Raw genomic sequence first — 17,380 nt, forward strand, 5'->3', positions numbered from 1 at the left:
GATGCTGGAAACTAATCTATGATAGGTTTCAGAGTAACAGCCGTGTTAGTCTGTATTCACAAAAAGAAAAGGAGTACTTGTGGCACCTTAGAGACTAACCGATTTATTTGAGCAGAAGCTTTCGTGAGCTACAGCTCACTTCTGAAGTGAGCTGTAGCTCACGAAAGCTTCTGCTCAAATAAATCGGTTAGTCTCTAAGGTGCCACAAGTACTCCTTTTCTTTAATCTATGATAGTCTCCCCAATGGCAACCAGTATTGGAACTCCACTAGTGGTAGCAGCAGTAGTTATTTTGGAGAAAAACGCTAACTGAGACAATGCACAAGCAGTAGTTTAATCAATAAACTCCTTGTGTGACCATGAATTAAGTGTAGCCGGCTACAATCTGGAAATAAATAATACCAAGCTCTTACAGAGTGCTTTACATTAAGATTATTTCTACTTCTCCTTGTATATCTGATTCCATGTCCACCCTTCCATATTACACTAGTGGCAGTTTCATTTACAGCCTACAGCCAAGTTCTGCACACCTACACCCTCCCCCCTACACCCCACATAGCAGAACACCCTGCCCTCCTTAGTTCTCGTTAACTGGCTTTCTTGTGTCCAGACTCATCCAAATCTCAACTGAGCAAGGAACACAAGAAACAGTAACACTTAAGGGAGGATGGCCATTTCCTCTTCAAGAAAGGAATCAAATCAGTCAATAAAAAGAACAGGATTCTATATAATAGACTAAAACCCCCAACAAGGTTTGTTTAAAGAACTGACTGGTTTTAGAGCCAACGAGTTCTATTTTAGGAGTCATGGTATATTTGCAGGATGGCCCTGACGTACAATTTAATTAACCTACAGAACATTTTTAACATCCTTGCACAAATTTACCAGTGACATTTAAAACTGAAGCAACATCAAATACAGCTAGAACTCATTCTCCTTCCACAAAATTTCAAGATTAGTGCTCATTTTGACTAGTACAGGCTGGCTAGGAAGCCTGCACAAGCAGTTTTCCCCATACATGGCTTGAAACACAATATAGGGGTTAAAAAAAAAGTCTGATGCTGGCTTTGGACACTGAGTGAGTGTGCAGTCTACTTTATTTTAGGCACAGATACATCAGTGCAAAATGAATGTTCTAGACTGACAGTTTTATTTACTTCATTCGGATTAGGTCAGACATTGTCTGGGGTCATGCAAAAACAGAGTCATGGTCGAAGTGCCCGGAATAGATTAAACCTCTTTCTACCCTGGTCAGGGATCTAGAAATAATTCACTTGCATCAATTAAGATACTAATGCGAGACTGCATTCACTTCATTATAGGCCACTTACTGCACTCAGTACCTCCTGACACACTGCACGTACCCTGCTAATACAAGTTCTACAGCCCAAACTCTGCTCTCAGTTCCACTGGGACAAATCTGGTGTAACTCATTTGATTTCAGTAGGTGTGTAAGTCAGCACAGAATTTGGCCCATGCATCACAAACATTTGTTTCCCCAAGTTCAAAGTTTCACACTGGGAAGACACATGAATAGTTTTGTGCTTCTATTGTTCTAATCAAGATTTTAAAATAGACTATTCTGCAAAGATAAAGTTTGAAGCTATTCTCAGTTTCTCCAGGAATCCATAAAACAAGTTGTATGAATCTCACACATCAGTTGGGCCCTGCAGCAGCAGCAGCTTCCCCAGGCAAGAAGATAGGAGGCTATCACAAGCAATCTATTCCCCTTCCCTTCTAAAAGGTAGGAGCCCTGCACCTGAAATCTGGACCAGTCATGCCTCACAAGCTTTGATTCCTTCCATTAAGGAGAACGGACCTCACTTTCCAACTGGCCTCATATACTGTAATTGTATGTTTACCAACAAAACCATTTGTACCATTTCGTGTTTCAACAGCCAGAACTTCACCACACATTTTAGGAACTTCACCACCACCAAGAAAGCAGTCCTAACCCAATAACGAAATAGCAATTCTGCTGAGAACAGGACAAAGGCTGTGTGTCACAGCACTCTATTGCATAGCGGGGCCAATAATTTAATTTCTCAAGCAATCAGTCTGTCCCTATAAGTCTTAGGGAGCACTATTGTGTATCAACTGCCTATTCCCCTACCCAGTAACTATAATTTCTAGCTACACTGAAGTGGTGTGTGGGCACTGGAAAGGTTTATCACTTTAAACAGGCACTTCCAATTTAAAAAAAAACAAAGAAAAAAAACATTCTGGTCTGAAAGTCTTTCTATCTAGGTAGTTATATGGCTGTCACCGTAGTATCTAGGCACCTATTACTGTTGTAGAGAGCACCAAAGATTAGGGGGAAAAAACAGCATATTTTTCCTATTTCTTCAGTTCGCTGAAATATATATAGTCTGATTCACTTTCCACTGTATAGGAAGCTAAGGCTTCAATTTTACAAACTCATATGTGTAACTTTACTCAATGAGTTAAATGGGACTACTCACATGATTAAAGTTACTCACATGTGTTTGCAAGACAGTCTCATCAGTTTCCCCTGTTTTTGTGGCTCTTTCATGCAGCTACAGGGAAGGGAATACGTTAAAAAATTGGAAAGTACAACTGCAAAACCACATAGATTTGAAGGGGGACCCAGGAGTAGCATCTGAAACTATCACATTTTCTGACACTGACCAGATTTCAAGTTATGTCCCTTCAGTAACATTTAAGGCAAAGTTATACAAAAATGAAGATTTTATTCTGCATTTGTCAGTTATGCATCCTAGAATTTAAGAGAACAAAGGCTTCAGACACCATAATTTACAGCCAAAAATAATGATTTTTTATAAACCACTGCTGATTGAAATTGTTCCATAATGTCTCAATTAATTTTTGTTTCAAATGAAAGACAGTTTCAAGAGAAAGATCTGCTTACTGAGCCCAGGAGCTACATTTCAAATAAAGCTAAGAGCACAAACCTCTCATATAAAAATTGCTTAACAATCCCTTGCAAATTAGTTCTATCCAGCCACAAAAATCTCTTTACCAACTACTTAGGGTCTATCAAAGTTCAGTTCCCTATCTTCAGCAAACACAGAAACTTGCATATCTACAGAGTACTAAACTCCAAACATGTAGCAAAGAGCTCAGAAGGGCCATTCAAACCCCAAGTTGTGGGATACAGCTTATAACCAAGGGATTTTTCCTTAATTAGCTGGTAATTCATGTTTTGGGGGCTGTGTATTATACTATAAGAAGCTCTCTTTTGGTGGGAGTTTTAACTTTGTCAAAGCACCCAGTACTGGATGGGGATTATAAACTAATACATTATACGCACACTTCAGAAGCAAGCCTGGAGTCCTTCAGACCCAAGAAATAAATACCCTGTAACATGAGACAATTTATAGATTGCTGAGAAAATAGGAGCTTTTCCTCTGTGAAGTGATTAATGATAATACATCTCTGAATGTACAGTAATAACCCACCCACAGAGCAAAAAATTAACCACAGAACAGGTCAATTTGCTAGCCATTTCACCAATGGTACTATAAAAGGAAGCCTCTGATTGGTTGAAGGCTCTGACTACCAGGTATCAGGTGTAACTATGCAGGTTGGAGTTCTGTAACTTATGAAGAGCAGTTATACGTCATGTGCAGCTGCACCAGGCACCTAGATTTACCAGATGTAGGAAGATACTTAGTTTTTGATCTTGTGCCTACACCCCTCAGACATACAAGATAGAGCCACACATCTTATCATACGTTACTAATTTATATAGTCATCTGCCCTACATACACATACTGCGTGGGACTCATAGGAGTGCACACATTCTCTGCCCATGTGGTGAAGATAATCCTATCATGATTCTGAACAGAAGGTCAGCTACCCCAGCCTCTCACCATCGATCCAGGAGGTACATATATCTAACCAGACTTGCCCCATAAGCTAGGATTAAGTTCAAATTTAGCCTCTTATAATTCATACAAGATCTGCTGCCTATTTATAGGCCCGTTAGCAAACTGGAGTCCTAGCTCCTACAATAAATGTACAGTTCTGTTTTTGCTACAAGTTCTCTTTATTACCATAAGCATAGGATACAGGGCTATGTCAAAAGGAAGCCTTAAGGGTCCTGCATGTCAAATAAGTCACAGTTTTAATGCCCAACTAAATACTCAAATTTCATCTTTTTAGAGGGGGAAATCTGGTCTACTGGAACCAGAAATTCCTGTGTGCCAATTCCAGCTCTGATATTTACCTTGGACAAGTTAGTTAACCTCTCTGTCTTAGTTTCCCTGTTCATTTATACGAATATAATCACAGGGGTGTCTTGAGCATTAGCGTGCACAAAACACTTGGAAGACAGAGAGCTTCAGTGCTATGTATTAATACCAAAATAGTTTACATATTGCTGTAAAACCGCTATAGTGGCCAGGGGAGAACTCCCCAACGGCAGGCATTGCAGGCCTCTTCACAAGCTCCAGTGCAACAGTTAGGTCTACAGCAGGTAGGGCTACAGGACTTCTGGTCAGTGTCACTGCTCATGGGTAGCCTAGGATGGACTGCTCTAATTTAGAATAATTCCAGGGCTGTTTACTTTACACCAGGAATTATTTTGGCCCCAGGAGCAGCCCAGAATACAAAGGCTGCCAAAATGGCAAAAAGATACATTTGTGTTCCAATGCCTCTTTCCTCTGAGCCGCAAGTTGTATGCTGCACCTCCAAGAAACATAGCACAGAATCTCACTGCTCATTTGCCAAGACTGAAAAACTCCTGTCTTGGAATTCTAAAATATTCAAAAAGGTTGAGTTTATAATTGTGCCTCCTCCCTTCTATGCACCCGCAATCAATATAAGCTTTGCCCATATGCATAAAACATATGATTAATTCAGATGACTGTCTCTTGTGGAGAGTCTATTTCCAGAGAGTGCCTTAAAAACAAAAAAGAAATTCTCATTTTGCTCTTAGTTTTCTCTCACCACAGTTTCTCTTCCACCCTTCTCACAGCCCTGATCCTTATGTACATGTACTCATGTCACAAAAAGAAAAGGAGTACTTGTGGCACCTTAGAGACTAACAAATTTGAGTATAAGCTTTCGTGAGCTACAGCTCGCTTCATCAGATGCATCCAATGAAGTGAACTGTAGCTCATGAAAGCTTATGCTCAAATACATTTGTTAGTCTCTAAGGTGCCACAAGTCCTCCTTTTCTTTTTGTGGATACAGACTAAGACGGCTGCTACTCTGAAACCTGTCTTATGTCACAGTGTGCTGGGATTTGCCACAATGAAGACAACAGAAGCTGTATGGAAGTTACAAATACTGGATGAGAGGTTATTAGAGCATGCCAGAGCCACAGGTAGGAGACCCAGGTAAGAGATGGGAGATGACGACACAGCTGAAGCGATCCAAATACAGCAGTGAGACTGAATAAATTAAGCCCTAAATTGGGCATAGAAAATGGAGTAACAGCAGGGGCAAAGGAAGGGCAGGGAGAGACATGAACACAGGAAGAACTCTATGTTGACTGTACATCAGCATCATCCTTTAGCACCACAAAACAGCCCTATGACTGTCTCAAGTGCATGCAGACTATACACATTGTGTCTGCATGTACTGAATCTGTATGCTCTAAGGGTGATGTGCAGACCTTTATTTTTATGTTTCAACGGTTATATTCTAGGGTGGCTAGCTTAAGTTGTTGGATCTCCACACTTTCTCAGAGGTGGTAGTTACTTATAAACTCTGATTCGGTTAGGTAAACAATTAAAAAAAACCCAAAATTTAAGTTTATAACATTTCTAAACAAGAAGTTCTGTAATCATAAAACACAACAGTTCTTCAGAGCATCTGTTTTCTATGTTCTGTAAAGTGCCTTGCACATTTGAGGTGCTCTATAAATAATTTAAATATCTTTCTCACGCAGACCAACATGCATCTGTTCACTGATTATCCCTCAATTAAAAAACAAAAGCATTAAAAAAGGGGGGGCGGGTGACACATGGTTATGGGCAGAGAGGGCAAAACTGCATGCCATGTCACGTCTTAACTTGGCTCAAGACAAAGTCAATTTGTCTAAATGCAATCTGCTAGAGTTTCATATCATTTACAAAGTAGAGGTTTATCTACACTTAAAATGCCACAGAAGCACAGCTGCGCTGCCACAGTGCCTACGCCAACAGGAGTTCTTCCATTGGCATAGGTAATCCACCTCCCTGAGAGGTAGCAGGTAGGTTGACAGAAGAATTCTACACTAACACAACAGGTCATGAAGACACACTGGACCACAGCCATCCTTGGTGCCACTTTACTGAAGTCAGAGTGACACCCACAATGAACTTGACCCAATAGCTACTAACAAATTTTGTGTGAACTACCAGCTAGGTAATTCTGGGGAAACTACAATGCAGTGATCCAACTATTCTCCCTCAGTCACTTTCTACAAATCCTCAACAAGAGTTAACACCAAGAAGAAAAAGCACACAATCTGATAGACATAATAAGAAATATGCAGTGTTGTTCTAGCCACCTTAGTCCCAGGATATTCAAGAGACAAGGTGGGTGAGGTAATATATTTTATTGGACCAATTTCTGTTGGCTTGTCTCTCTCACCAACAGAAGTTGGTCCAATAAAAGATAAGAAATAACAGACTGCCACCTGCCTTTTGGAGGGCTATTTTGAAGGACTGCAAGCCCCCAAAAAATTCTCCTCATTTTGCACACATTCAAACTTGGCTATTTTTAGTCTGCTTTTAAATACTGCAAATGAAACACTCCCTACTGCATTGCATAGCACAGAGTAGCTGGAAGTCTTATTGTATATACATACAGTTCTTCTTAGTAGTAACAAAACAAAGTGACTAGCGGTCAAAGGGTAAACAAAGAACTCTCCTTCTCTTTTGACCTTTTCTAGTCCTTATCACACTATTTTAACAAAGCAGAAACTGCTTGCCACTTGCCCTTTGTGCTATAGCCCTGAAGGTCACCCATTTTTCTCCTGCATATCTGAGGACAATGTACTATGAAATACTACAATCAGGTTTTATCTGAGCTTTCAAGGTTACAAAATCACTGCTAGTAAACACAAAGTGTAAAAGAAACAGCATCTGTGACATATAAAAGAAATTTGAGTTGTTTGCTCTGATAGTAATTAAAAATCACACAGTGGTAACTATATCAGTTTCAGTTAAACTGTTCCATCAATCTTCTCAGAAACAGCAGCAGTCAAAGAACCTGCTATATCAAGGACAAATCAAGAAACACCACTGAATTTTGTTTCTACTGAGACAAATACCACTTTGTCATCAACTTTTCCATCTCAGGATGTTTCTAGTCTACCTGATAATTCTTTTATCCTGCAGTCAATGATACTCAAGCACCATGCCATACCGAAGTAATAATTTTGGGTTCTTGGATTCAATACTTAAAACCTAATCCAATGCTCACTGCTGGGCACTGTAAAATACTGAAGAACTGCATCCCAGCAAAGTTAAAGAACCCAAGAGTACAAAACACTTTCCATAAGGCTGCTACTGAAAGGCAGAAGACTTAAGGTACTGTATAACACATATTTTAAGGACAATCAGAGACTATCAAGTAAAAATCATTTAAAAAACTCAACTGTATTTGTTACAACAGGCTACACCGAAAACTTAAGTCGATCCAGCTATGTCACCCAAGGATGCAAAAAATCCATACCCGAGAGTGGCATAGTTAAGCCAACCTAAATGCTGGTGTAGACAGTGCTAGACATGGCACCTAAGGGAAGTGGATTAACAATAGTGACAGGAGAACCCCTCCCACCACTGTAGTGAGTGTCTGCATTTCAGTGTAACAGCAGCTGTCACCATGGCATTTTAAGTGTATACACAGCCTCAGCAGCATAGATTTCAGCAGTTTAGAATAGACTGTCAATAACTATTGTGAATATAGCTAGCACTTCAATCCATTTATCCGAATGTTTATAGTTCAAGTAAACCCTGAGCAAACAAAATCAGTCTAAATCAGAGGTGGGCAAACTACGGTCGGGCCGTCCTGCCCAGCCCTTGAGCTCCCAGCCCCTGGGCACATGGCTGGCTCCGGCCAGGCAGCTGCGAGCTCCTGCTGCTCTGAGCAGCATGGTAAGGGGGCTAGGAGCGGGGTGGTTGGATAAGGGGCAGAGGATCCCAGGGGGAAGTCAGGGGACAGTGAAGAGCGGGGGGTTGGATAGGCATGAGTGTCCCGGGGGACCTCTCAGGGGTGTGGATAGGGGTCAGGTCAGTCAGGGGACAGGGGAGGGGGGTGGAGGGGGGTCCCAGGGGTGGGTGGTCAGGGGACAAGGAGCAGGGGTTGTTGGATGGGTCAGAAGTTCTGAGGGGGGCAGTGAGAAGGTGGGAAGTGGGAGGGGGCGGATAGGGGACAGAGGCCAGGCTGTTTGGGGAGGCACAGACTTCCCTACCCGGCCCTCCATACAGTTTTGCAACCCTGATGTGGCCCTCAGGCCAAAAAGTTTGCTCACCCCTGGTCTACATCCAAATTAGTGACCTGACCACCACCTGTGTGTGCAAGCTCAAATGCTTGTTTCTTTCACCAACAGAAGTTGGTCAAATAAAAAGATATTACCTCACCCATCTTGTCTCTAATATTCTGGACGAACATGGATACAACAACAGTGCAAACAATCTATATCCAAAACGCCTTTGAAAAGGCTATCAGAAGAAATCAGTGTAGGTCTATTAATTCCTGCTTATTTTTGTTACACAAGATAACAGATCCCAAAGAAATGTAGATTCTTTGTATATGAAATAGGATTATTTTTCTTGAAAGTTTTATAAATACTGAATGGCCTACATTTTCATTCACATTTTGGTCTGAAGACACATTAAACCAACTAACAGACACCAATACAAAGTAATTTTTTTTTACAACTCTTTGCAACTTGTTTCACTGAATCATTCAAAGGAGGGATCAGTTTCTTCATCAAGTTACATCATGACCCTCAAATAGGCTGGTTTCTAAGGCTCCCTGTTACACTTATGCAGCAAGAGATGCACGTTCAAGTTTCTATAGTGGTGACAATGGTAATGTGCCAGAACATATACTATATGAAGTGAGATAGCAGATACTCCTCTTTCCCCAAAAAGATGATGTGAGGAATTAGGCTGAATATACAAGCTTCTTTTAATTGGACAACCATCTCCCACATAGAAAAAAAAAGCCATTTTTCACTAGGATCTTTACAATAAGATCACCCCCCAACCCTGCTGAACACATGCAACAGAAGTCAGCACCTCATAGATAGGGCCCCAAACCCAAAGGTTAACCTCAAACCGATCTAACAGTGTGTGTGTGTATAAGGAATGCATCATACAAAAAGCCCAACATTAAGCAAATTCTGAATTGTATTACACGTTAAGCAACACTATGCATTAAGGTCCAATATCCAAGTGTGGTCCTTTTTACCACTAGCAATCAGTCAAAAATGATAACTTTAAATACTGTTTATGGTTATAATTTCTCAGCCTCTACCTAATAAAGAGGCAAATGATATATATTGCTAATGCTGCACATTAACCCAGTTCTTTAATCATCACTCTTCTAAAATGAAGAGCTCTGAACTAATGTTGATTGGTGTTTGTTTTATTTTTCCAAGTCTCATTTCCATAAAGCCATATCAGAATCTGTTTGCTTCTACTTGGATACACACCCAATAGAAGAAAAAAGTTTAACCCTTAGATATCTTATTTCCATTACAAATCTGTAACGGACATATCACAGTTGCAGACTACCAGCCCCAGGGCCACTGGTACCACACTGGATAACCCCAGAAACAAGTCAAAATTGGCCAAGTGGCTACAACACAAAGGCTTCAGAACACCACTGGTGGCACTAGTCATACTTTATTATGGCCCCAGTAAGGTAAAGTTTCTTTCTACACTAAAATACAGTTCAGACAGCCATCAAGACTAAGAACAAGATCTTGTGTGTACTCAAAGAGCGTTGAAGTCAAGGAGATCTGAGGGTGCTCAGAACCAGGAACAGAGGTCAGCGATGTGTAGGATCAGGCCCCCAGAACACTCAAAGGTCAAACAAACCCCACACCAACTGAATTGTACAGGAGGCACAAAGGAAAAGGAGGAGGACTGGAAAGGGAGCAGAGCCGCTGCAAAGGGAAGAGAAAAAAAAATCACGTGTGTCTGCGAAAGGGTACTCTGTGAATGTGGAGGAATTCAAGGTTTCCCACCATGACTGTTTGCGGCGCTAGAACATGTTCCCACTTACGTTCGATATAATTTGAAGACCCTCGGCTGTGGATGTACATTACTGGCTTTGGGTCCCGTCCCGTCCCGTCCCCCCTTTTCCTGGCGTCTGCTGTTTGCAGCCTCATGATGAGGCCACCTTTTCGGTCTTGATGGAGCTTTGCTGCCTTTACCCGCCCAGTGCTTAACTCGTTACCCTCACGGCCACGCACGCGAGATTTCCCCGCAGAGGCTCCCGCCTGCCTGGCAAAGCCCGCAGGTGCACTTGGCACAGAGCCGCCCCAAGCCCCGCAGCCACGTACCCGCCACCGCGGGCCCAGGACGCTGCGAAGCCGCGGCACGAAATGAAAAAGCCGATGGAACAAGGAGGCCCGGGGCGGGGAGCGGCCGCAGCAACGGGAGAGCGGCGTGAAGGGCGCGCCCGCGGCCGCAGGGCCGCCCGGAGGAGGGACGAGGGGGGTAACAGCCGCACGGCCCGGGCACCCCCACAGCGAAGGGCTGGGCACCCCTCCCCCCGCGGCTGCGGGGCAGAAGAGGCGGATGCCGAAGCTGAGCGGGGGGTGGGGCACAACTCCTCCCCCCCCTCCCCCAACCGCTCGCCCCGTGCGAGGAGACATCCCCCAAACAACCGCCCCGGAGGGACAGGGCGACGTCCGTTTACCTGCCCCCGCACAACGCCACGTCCGACTCCGCCGCGCGCGCCTGCCCATCCGCCCCATGCGGCGCGGGGCTTGTTTACCAACTTGGCGGCGCCAGGCCAGGCGCAGCCCCGCCCCCACCCCGCGCGCCCATTGGCTCCGCTGCAACCACCTCCCCGGCGCAGCGGCTTGGGGGGGAGCGCGAGGCGGCCCCCAGCCACTCCCAGCGGAGCGTGCTGGGCCCGTGCGCCCCACGTTTCCGCCAATAGGGGGAAAGGGCGGGGGCAGCCCCAGCCAATGGGGAGGCGGTGCTGGCTGAATCCCCGCTCTGCTGCGGGCCGCCCTGGCTGCTGGCAGGAGGCTGCAGGGCTGCCGCCTGGGTGGGCGGGGGCGGTCACCGCATGCAACTGCGAACTATTGGCGCCTGCAGCCCACCCCCACGTTCCCCAAACCCTCTGCACGGCCGGGAGCTGCTGCCGCGTGTGCAGGGCTCGCTCTCTGACCGCGTCCCGCCCCTGCCACAGTTGTGGGGCCGGACAGGGGGAGCCGGGGACTTTGCTGCGAGCCAGTGCTTCTCCCGCTCCGCCCCCCGGGCTCTGCATTTCCGGCTACGTGTGTAGGCGAGGCGATCCCCCACCACCAGCAGTAACGCCCGGGCAGCTCCCTCCTCGACCCCCCCGCTGGTAGCAAGCGCTCTAGTCTAGCCCCGCTGCTGGTGTTTTTACCCCCCTGAGCAGCAGGTCGAGAGGACAGGGTGCTGGTCAGCCGGTCCCTGGGACATGCTGAAATGTAGACAGAGCCTATGGATGGATTGAAACGGGGGGAAATTCTGTTATTCTAGATCAGTGCAGCGAGGGTGAGAGAGCAAAGTGGTGAAAAGACAGGTGTCACTAGGGAAAGCAGGGATGGAGCTCGCTGCACACCTGCTGAATAATGCTTATACATCTTCCCAGTGTAGACCAGGCCTAGCTTATACCTGTGTTCATCTTACACGTTCATATAGTGCCTGTGGTAATATCATGAGGTACAAACAGCTGAGATTCGCATGTACAATTGGTCTACTCTTGGGAGAAGGGAAAAAGACTGAGGAGTGAATAGGGGAGGGGGGGTAAAAATCAGCACCAGAATGGCGGTGATAGGGGGATGTCAGTGCATGTGGATGACATTGAGGCAAGATATACCAAGGAGTAACTGGGACTGGAGAAGAAATGGCAATGTTAGGGATGTCACTACAGTGGGCATAAAGTGGGGATGTCCACCTACTCTATGGATGGGGAGTGTAACTATCGGCCAGGGAGACATGGATGTAAATGAATTGCTCTGCCTGTCTTGTTTTGAGAGCGTTACTTTGTTAATCTAGGACAGACTAAGGTAATTCTTTTGGCAAAACTGTCAGAAAGGAAAGGAAGAGCATGGAATTGCAACATTTCTGCTATATACATGACATGGGCCTGGAGGCTAACAGTTTATTAAACAAACCGGCAGACATGAGACATGCCAACTAACAGATGAATTTCAACAGAGAAGCTGTAAAAGGAGCAATATACCAACCATTGTCCAAGCAAGCACCAAGCTATAGGAGGAATATCATTTTGTGGTGCTATCTGTACCAGGAAGATTGCTATTGACTGCATTACTGTAAATAGCAATTTTTTAAAAGTCAACTTTTAAAATATAAAATCATTACCATTGTCAAGGTGTGTGGATATATATTGCAAATAGAATCACGCACACACACAAAATATTTCCAAAGCACTGGCTCCAGTAACTGGTGTTTCAAAGTTGCTGGGGGGCGGGAGGGGTGTTAATAAAAATAAATAAATACTTTCTTCATAGTCTGGTTGGCAGCAAACATTGCTTAGTATTTTAATTAATTTAAATCACTTTAAATAGGTTTATTTTTTAAAAGATGTTTTTAATTTAAATTAAAAAATCATTTTAAATATTTAAATTTTAAAATCTGTTACTTTAAAAATAACTGGTTTTTATCCAACATTTGTCAGCAACTTTATGTGACCAGATTTTCAAATGCAATTGCATAAAGATAAGCCCCTAAATTTACATATCAGTACTTGAATTTAAATCAGTGGGAGATGCAGTGCTCAGCACCTCTGTAAATTACTTCATCCACATGTAGGCAGCTATTTAACTTTAGGCATCCATATTAGAAAATGTTGGCGTTAGTTTCTCTAGCCCAGATCTTCAAAGGTAGTTTGGTGCCTAGCTCCCATTGATCTCAATGGGAGCTGAGTACCTAAATAGCTTTGAGGCTCCTGGCCTCAGTCTCCCTATCTTTAAAATAGGGATTATATTTATAAATCTACTTGGCACTGGTGGTATGAGGATTAACTGGATAATCTTTGGAACATGTAAAGCATTTTAGAAGGGTTGCATATTGTCTCTGAGTTTATTAAGAATAAATCAGTTTGTATATCCAGTTAATCCATGCTCAGACTGCCAGTTATATTGGTGTGCTTTGTCCACTAGGAACTGAACAGAGACCTATAAAACATTTAACTCATCGTGTGCATGGGGTAACAAGTTTCAGCCAGTGCCAGGGGGGGCTGGATTTGAACTACACCATAGAGGATAGACTACCCTATGTACAGACTGTATCTAAAATTGGATGGGCTATTACCAGCAGGAGAGTGAGTTTGTGGGGGGTGGGGCAGAGGGTGAGAAAATCTGGATTTGTGCTGGACATGGCCCAACTTGATGATCACTTTAGATGAGCTATTACCAGCAGGACAGTGGGGTGGGAGGAGGTATTGTTTCATGATCTCTGTGTGTATATAATGTCTGCTGCAGTTTCCACGGTATGCATCCGATGAAGTGAGCTGTAGCTCACGAAAGCTCATGCTCAAATAAATTGGTTAGTCTCTAAGGTGCCACAAGTACTCCTTTTCTTTTTGCGAATACAGACTAACACGGCTGTTACTCTGAAATCTAAAATAGTTGTGGCTCTGAAACTGAGTAGACAAACATGACATCTTCAACCAGATGGATCAACACCGGATCCCCTTTGTATTAGGTGGTGTACAGATTTATAGTTCTATATGATCCCTGTCCTGAAGAGCTTTCTGTCTGAAGATTTCTAACCTTTTTTTATTGTCAATACTCACATCTCTTGTTTAAGATTAATTCCACAATATTTTCTGTATCAGAAATATTTTCTTTACTCTCACCTAGAATAAATCTATTTCAGATTTCTTCCTTTAAATGGCTATTTATCTTAATTTAGCCTACTGTTATACTGAATTTGGGTGCCAGTTCTATGAAAAGGAGACATCTCCCTTTGTCGGAAAGGTTGCCTACCCTATGTCATCCGAGTTCCCCCTGAAGAATCTTTCTTACTTATTGTGCAAGGCACAGAGAATACCTCCTGATTTTGTGATGCCCTGTGAGTTTCTGGCCCAGCGACTGTTCCACTGTGGATAAATACTTAAATAGTACTCCTGGAGGAATTCTGTGCCAAAAAGTTAAAAATTCTGCCCACAGTATTTTAAAAATCTGCATATTTTATTTGTCAAAACAACACAACACCAGTTTCAATTATTTTGGTAAATACCTGTCAGCAAGTATGTCTTTAACAATACAGACAACCAAAAAGATTCAGGAAATGTTTTTTGACAAATAGATTCCTTACTAGGCATATTAATACAGAACTTTGAGTCATAATTCATTTTTTAACTACAATACAGAAATGTATTTCCCACACCCCTCAGAAGCAGTGCAAAGGCTTGGGCAAGGAGTCTTGGGTAATACAGGAGCTGAGGAAGAAGGAAGTCATTGCTGGGAAGGAACCTGGGAGTGAATCTGAAGGGTTGTTAGGTGTGGGTGGTAAAAGTATGGAACAGTGGGGGTTTTTTTGGTTGGGGGGGGGGAGGAGTGCAAGTAGGGCAGTACCCTCCAGCATGCACTACCGGCAAAAGATTTTTACTGGGTACTGGGGGTACCGGAAAGACTTGGGGCTAGCCCCTCCCCACCTCCATAAAGGAACATATCATGGCTAGGGAGGGCATTCATTCTTTATATGATTTTAACAGCACAAAGGTTTTGTTTAAGTTTGTTAGTATACGTATTGCGTTGTTAAGATGGTCAGGAGTCCTCAAGAGGGGGGTAGGGTGTGTGTTTAAAAAGTGTTTTTGATTCTGTTTCTCCCCATTGGTCTGAATTATCCATGACATTCATACTGCGTCACATCAAGTCCAGATCATTAGAGGAATGCCTCTGCTTGCACTGACCAGAGGATGTTTGGATTCTGATATCAGTCCAGTTCTGCAGCCTGATGGGAATCAGGTGTTGTCCCCAGTGTACACAGAACTCTTCTTTGCAGCCAAACTAGTCTAACATGCATTTTGTTAACTGGAACTAGAGCAGCAAAACATAGGAAACAAATGCCTCATTTTCCAGCTTCGTAGGTGAGAGAACTGTAAGTGAAGATTATAATGCCAGACACTGATGGACTTAAACCAGCTGCCTCAGGAATCTGCCAGGAACTTCGCTGAAAATATGTTCCTCATCTTAACAATGGACCCAAGACTTATCACACATCTGCCCACCTTTATTCGAATGAAGCTCCTGATCTGACAGCTCAGGCATTGTCAGTTTCATCCAGAAAAATTTACTAATTTGGAACCTAATCCTGTAAACCTTTAATCATTTGATCAATCCTAGTGAAGACAACAGGACTATTTACATGACTGTGGACCACTTTTGTGGTAAGAGTTTCAGGAGTCTGTTCTGTTCCTCTAAAGGAAGTTGAATCTCCCATTGCAATGCAATGTTTGGGTACCCTACGATAATGCAGTTTAGGATACAGTTCTACTTAAAATTTGTCTTTTAATAAGTCATACATGTGCTGAAATGGCTCCTCACCCAACTCCCATATTCCGTATAAACAGAGTGAAATACTACATATTTTAGGGGAAAGTGAGTAGTTAAGCATGTTGATATCTGTATATACAAACACCCATTTCATCAAAGTACTGGGAAATATAGTCAAACTTAATTTTCTATGGAATTTGAAGAAAGTTTAATAGCCCCAATTGTTTTCTGTATTAATCAGTGTGTGCCTGAAAAAATTACATGCCTTCTAAGAGAAAAGCATCAGTCCACACTTACTGAAAAAAAAAAAATTCCTTCCAACTGGTGTTCAGAAGAGTGCTACAAGACACATACATAATCTAATGAGCAGAGGGCAGAGAGGATACCCTCCCATATTATGACCAGCAAAAAAAAAAATAAAAACAACAAAATCTCAAAGCAGCAGAGGTTCACAGATTTGCATACCTAAAAACCTGTGTTATGCTTTAAACCACCTCAGCACATGCCAGGTTTATGAACATTAAAAAGTTAACTGCAAAGGAACACTGAAGCCCTTTAACCTGATTGTGTGCCAGCCAGTATGCCCTCACTGACTAAAGGTGCAGTGACACCTGAACAGCTAAAAATCAATCTTGTCCTTTTAGGCTAAACAGAGTCATGTAACTGGCTCCATCCCTGTTGTTACATAACAGATGACAAAACTCCAGTGGGGCATGGTGCTGGCACATAGGGTCTCAGACATGTGGTGTGATTTTTCAGAATCTCTTTTGGGAAGAGTCATGTATGTGAAATAGCTAGTACTTATGATTATGCTATTTCTATGTATGTGTATTCATCTTGGTATCTGAAGTTATGAATATTAGCTGTGTTTACTCAGTTTGCTCCTGTGGTAATGCCCACAAGGTATTTAGCCAGCACATGAAGGGACAAGTCAAATTGAATGGCCCACTCAGGAACACTTAGCTCACAATGGACCCTGGAAGACACCTGTCTACACCTAATGGACTTTTTGTGAACATTCTAACTAGAATATGGGTGGAGGCGATGGACATATAACTTGCCCATGTGACTCCAAACACCATCTTTCACAGTGAGAACAGATTTTCCTTCTACTTGGCAGAAGCGAAAAGACCCTGTCCTGGAAACATCTCCATTTTGCCTCTTTCCTGCTCCGGCCTCTGGACTATGAACATATACTAATGGGAGCATTCTAACCAAGGGACTGTGGACTTTAAGGTAATCTGGAGCCTTCATATTTCCTTGCAGATGGATTTATGAGTTGGATATGGTACAGAAACTGTTCTAGCCTCATTGATTGTCCATTGCAAGGGAGAAATCTGCAAAGATTTGAGGTCTGCTGACTTTCTCAAATGAGTCAGCAGGCTTTGATACCTGTGGTATAAGCAACATAGCCCTTGCTTGAGTGGTTTTGTTCTTCCCTCTCCAAATGTCAAAACCTGTTCCCATTGAACTTAATAGCAAAACTCCTTTTGAACTCAATGGGAACAGGATTTGGCCCTAAGAGATCAGAGAACGTGATTTTGATCAATTGCTTATCTGTCCATAGACAGTTCTCAGGCACGTTCTGCCAGGCTGATTTTGATTGCCCCTCCTGTATGTCATGTTGAGGAAAACAATTTGGGCTCTAGTTATATCAAGATGTATAAGGCACACACAGTTCTATGTCTCTTTTCCATCAAATCCAGATGGTGCAGCATCTTTGCTT

At 43.1% G+C, this 17,380-nt stretch overlaps 1 protein-coding gene across 1 annotated transcript in view; it reads right to left on the reverse strand.

Annotated features, from left to right (window-relative positions):
• The window catches only part of COQ8A (coenzyme Q8A), an 81,244-nt gene extending 70,230 nt beyond the window's left edge, over positions 1-11,014 (reverse strand). The window contains exon 1 of the mRNA XM_084623362.1: positions 10,851-11,014. The gene's annotated coding sequence lies outside the window, so the exon portion shown is untranslated. The remainder of the gene's footprint in view (positions 1-10,850) is intronic.
• Positions 11,015-17,380: the final 6,366 nt, after the last annotated feature.

The sequence above is a fragment of the Lepidochelys olivacea genome, assembly GCF_965140295.1.
Source record: "Lepidochelys olivacea isolate rLepOli2 genome assembly, chromosome: 3".
NCBI classification, from domain to species: Eukaryota; Metazoa; Chordata; order Testudines; family Cheloniidae; genus Lepidochelys; species Lepidochelys olivacea.